This window comes from Nannospalax galili, unplaced genomic scaffold, assembly GCF_000622305.1.
Source record: "Nannospalax galili isolate Female #2095 unplaced genomic scaffold, S.galili_v1.0 scaffold33933, whole genome shotgun sequence".
Taxonomy (NCBI): Eukaryota; Metazoa; Chordata; class Mammalia; order Rodentia; family Spalacidae; genus Nannospalax; species Nannospalax galili.
This window is the reverse complement of record NW_008332233.1, coordinates 1,492-6,800: the sequence shown is the minus strand read 5'-3', so window position 1 is coordinate 6,800 and position 5,309 is coordinate 1,492. Positions and strand designations below refer to the sequence as shown.

The 5,309-nt window shown below is 34.7% G+C and overlaps 1 pseudogene; it reads left to right on the top strand.

Annotated features, from left to right (window-relative positions):
- The first annotated feature begins 2,426 nt into the window (after positions 1-2,426).
- On the top strand, positions 2,427-3,359 carry LOC103729394 (annotated as a pseudogene).
- The last annotated feature ends 1,950 nt before the right edge of the window (positions 3,360-5,309 follow it).

Sequence of the window (5,309 nt, the reverse complement as noted above, 5' to 3'; positions counted from 1 at the left end):
AAGTAATGGATGAAGTTTCAGTTAAATATTGCTGAAAAATGAGTGTTTAGTCTGGTAATTTTGCCCAATATTGCTAATATAGTAATCTGGTTAGTTCGAGAATATTTTCTTTCTTCTTCTTTCTTTCTTATTTATTTATTTATTTATTTATTTATTTATTTATTTATTTATTTATTTATTTATTATTCGGGTCTCTGCCTCCTGAGTGCTGGAATTAAAGGAAGAGTATTAGCACATTCAATATTTATTTATTTATTTATTTATTTATTTATTTATATATATATTTTTGAGACAGGGTCTCCCTATAGGACCAGCTCTCCTGGAACTTTCTATGTGGATCAGGCGGGCTTTGCACTCACAGAGATCTACCTCCTTCCGCCTCCTGAGTGATGGGATGGAAGGCATGCACCACCAAGCCCAAATTCAAAAAATTTTAATAACAGCAAAAATGACCTTTATAAAGCTGCCTTGCTATTTTTCTGTCCTCTGAATGTGCATTGCCATCCTTCAGTGAATCATGTGCTCATGCACATTTCCCACCTTGGTTAGGCCTTTTACTGTCATTTATGTAATTTTTTTCCCACAAATAAAAAACTTCTTTTTGAAAATTTACTCTGGAAGATTTTTCTTTAGCAAAAGCTAATATTTTAGAAAATGTTGAAATTATTCATATTTTGTGAGGGATACAATTCTACTGATGCTAACATATTTTCTTTCAGAAACAGGTCTGTATTAGAAACTATGTGCTTATAGATGCAATACAATATATTTAAATGTATCTGTATATGTATGTAATCAATTCAGATTACATTCAGAATTACATTCAGAATCTCATTTGTTCGAATGTTGTGGCTATTACTGTGTATCTCCTTTCTATAGCAAATGCATGTTCTACCTGACCCAGAGCTCTCCTCAAGAGATATCCTGAGTTTTGCTTTCTGAGCCCTTATTATGGATTCAGTAGGCACTGAAAATTAGATGTTGTGATTAGACAATGTATCTTATTATTCACCTGCTTGTCTTAGTATTATGGTGTTCTTAAGAAACTGAGACAAATAACTTAAAACACAGTTGAAAATGAACTGATATGTGGGAAAAGATAAGAATTTTTTTATCACTGAGCTTGAAGAGAATTGACAATTCATTTAGAGATGAAAAAACAATACAATTATAATTATAGATGAATAATCCCTCATTGCTGAATGTTAAATTTCACATTCCCATAACACTGAAAATCTACCGTGAGCTATGCAAAGACACACACACACACTCATGCACACACATGCACACACATAATTTATTCTCATTTAAAAATACTTACATTGTGAAAATCAATACATGAATGATATGTACATAGAAATAAATATAATTTGTCCTGCATGGTGGTACAGGCCTTTAATCCCAGCATGGAGAGGCAAAGGCAGGTGGATCTCTGTCAGTTCAATGTCAGCTTGGTCTACATAGTGTGTTCCAAGAGAGCAGGGGATATAAGGAGACCTTGTCTCAAAAAGACCAAAAACAAAAAACAGAAGAAGAAAGTAAGAAAGAGACAATATTTATAACTCTGATGATATGTAAACAACACTATTCCAATGCCTAGGAATTTTAAAACATCTATTGATGATAAATATCTTCTACTCATAAGTTTAGATCACATGGAGTTTCAATAGGCTAAAAAGTCAGAGTGTAAATATGAGTTTCTTTCCTTCTTGTTTAATTCATTTATACAGGGCTAATATATGTAACTTTCCTAAGTCATGTAAAATGATGAGTAAATTTTATTTCTTATGGATTTTAGTAGATGTATACTGTGTTCCAAGGTACTTGCTTTATGAATTTCTATAGCAATCCTCTCATAAGTGTCCTAAAATTTGTTTTAAAGGATTGAAATATAATTACAGTATTATGATATCTTATAGGAGGTTTCACTGAGGTGCAAATGAATCATTATATACAGCAGAAAAATTATAAGATGCACTGTCATTCGTGTTGAAATTCAAATTCCACTCACCATCATCCTTTCAAGTTTGCACCCCAAAATTGATACACACTATAGTGAATGTTGGTGCCCTACTCAGAGCTTTTTCTGTCCTCCCCCGAAGAAGTTAGGTTCCAACTGAAAGCAGTTATTATTTAACTGTTTACTTACTGCACTTATTTCCATATGTCCTATTTGTAAGAGTACACTTGTAATGATTATTTTTCATAGAAATGTTAGCTTGTATTATTTTCCTTGGAAATTAATGTTAGTTTCTTTTTAGAACATAATGTCGTTTAGATTTGCCCAAGATATCTCATTGCAATTATAGTTTTCAGTTTAAGATAGAGAGTTTAAACTTCAGTGTATTTCAGATTCTGAAAGTTTCACTTTTCTCTCCTATTAATCCACCATTCTTCCAGTTGTTTCAGGTGAACCACAGAATGAAATGGATAAAGGTAATCAGTCTGCAGTGTCAGAATTTGTGCTTCTGTGACTAGGCCACTCACAGAATGCTCAGGCCTTACTGTTCATGCTATTTCTGATCACCTATGTGACCACTGTAATTGGAAATATGGTCATCGTGATTTTAGTCATCACTGACTCCCATCTCCACCCCCCCCATGTAGCTCTTCTTAGCCAACCTCTCCTTTGTTGATATGTGGCTTTCCTGAGTCACCACTCCTAAGATGATCAAAGACTTTCTCACAGAGAACAAACACATTTCCTTCAAAGGCTGCATGTGCCAGATCTTCTTCGTGCATTTTGTTGGAGGACGAGAGATGGTGCTTCTGGTGGTCATAGCCTATGACTGCTATGTGGCCATCTGCAAGCCACTCCACTACTTCCTCTACCATTATGAGCCTGAAAAGGTGTACTGGCCTTGTGCTGACTTCCTGGGTAGCTGGCTTTGTGCATTCTATAGCTAAACTTTACCAACTGTGCAGATTCCTTTCTCTGGCCCCAGATAAATAGACAGTTTCTTCTGTGACATACCACTGGTAATCAAACTGGCCTGCATGGATACCCATGAAGTGGAACTCTATCTGTAACTTGCTTTGTTCTGTTACTCATATCTTACACATATATGATCCACACCATCATTCAAAGATCTAAAGCTGGTGCACCCAAGGTACTGTCCACCTGCTCTGCCCACATCACAGTGGCGATGCTCTATTTTGTGCCCAGAATCATCATTTATGTGTGGCAACTCAACAGCACCTGGCTGGACAAGTTTCTTGCTGTGTTTTATTGTGTTATTGCACCTTTGCTAAATCCAGCTATTTATACACTGAGAAATAAAGAGAAGAAAAATGCTGTGGAAAGATTCAGAAGCTACTATGTGGGGCCCAAAGGAAATGCTTACTGTTCAGAAATCTGATTGTGAGAACTTCAAGTGCTCAATTTATTCATATTTATAAGATAGTTTGAAATACAAGACATTTACCTTAGATCACTGTTTGTTCTAGTCTCCATATTTATTTAATATAAGACAGGAAACAATATTTTAAAGTCAGTAGAAGAAATCAAATCACATAATTAAAATCCATCTACTAATCAATCTTTTCTTATGAGGAAATTGCCTAATCATTTCTTTCTGTATATTTAATAATACAGTGTAGAATGTAAACTTTCTCCAAAAATGCAGCCGTACTGATTGATAACGTTTTAAGAAATTTATCTTGAATATCTAATTCCATTTACAAACACAAGATTCCGCACTCTCCAACTTCCCTGAAACCTTTTACTCAACATTTGCAATGTCATCAACATCTGAAGAAAATGTACTGTCCCTTAATTCTGATTTCCTCAAAATGCTACTGGGAAATACATTTTAAGTGAAAAATCTATTATACTAAAGTAAAAAGTGTGTAAAAGAAAAAAAAGTGGGTGATATTTGGGTTTCATCAACTAAACTGATATAAAATAAAATTATAATTTATGTTAAATCAGTAAATAAATGTCATCTACTATTTCTTAGTTATTTCAGTTTCAAGCCTTGCAGTTTATTCATTAAGTTAATTATTAACATCTGTGGACAGTCCTAAAATATAATCTGACTCAGATTCATAGCCATGTTGTACCTTGTTAATTCTTGAAATTTCAGTACTCCATACGCTGGGTGATCCATACTAGACAATTATCAGGCAGCTTCATACCAATGCGCTTCAAATGTTCCTTTCAGGTACTTGTCATATTTATTAATCAAGGAATAATTAGAACTACCTTTGATAATTAAAAACACATTTTAAATTATGATCTACACACTATAATTATTATAATACTCTAAGAAACATACTTTATATGGGGTGAAGTTAATAAGACTGAAGTCATAAAGCATAACATGTACTTTCTTCTAGTATGACAGTAAAATGCAAAGTGTGCTAGAATGCATTTGTTTTCTTGGTCTTCCTGATTTATGTCATCAGCTTATCAACTCATATTTATAATTACTTTAATTAGTTTCAACTCTGAGTATTTGAAGAGGCCTTAGATGTATATCCATATGAATTTTCTAAGCGATAATATAGATTTCTAAATCTGGTGTTACAGGATTACGACTGAGTTTGGTTTTATGCCTGTTCACTTACTACATAAGGCAGACCGTAATAAGACAATTATTTTTTCAAAGTTAAACTTTAACTCACGCAAAGAAAAACAAAATGTGCTCTTCAACATTCTGATCAAATTCAGAAATTAAAAAATAATAATTTGGGGACCAGACACCTGTCTGGGATGCTGAGCCTCTTCACTCTATCCCTCCTCCTTCAAGACACGCAAAAAGGGCCCACCATCACTCTCTGTTAAGACCCTATGGACCAACAGATCTGGGAGCTTTCGCAGACATGCCTTAATTCCTGGATTTCTCAAATTTCACAAGAAGCATCCTTATGCAGCAGATGGTGAGTATTACAGGGAACCACAACTGGCAAACTTGTAGAAAATAAGGATTCAGAATGCCTATCAGTGAATAGGACAGCTTTATCAAACTTGTACCTCCCCAGGCTCATGGATCTTTGAGAAATAGGAGGCAGAAGGATAGTAAAAAACAGAGAAGGTGGATGACTACAAAGAAACAGAGTTTAAAGACAGCTGGTCACAGCAATGGTGACAGCATGAAATTCCACATAAGCTCAAGCCAGACAAAATCCCTACATTGACATGGTGATGTGGGTAAGAAACATCAACCCTAGCCAAGGAACTATTGTAGACTGATTACTGCTGAGACAGGGAGAGTCATTCTCCTTTCATGATGATACTCTTGGTAGGTTCACCAACCTTCAATGTATGATCCCACACTGAATGGCATTGGGGAATACAAACCTGAATA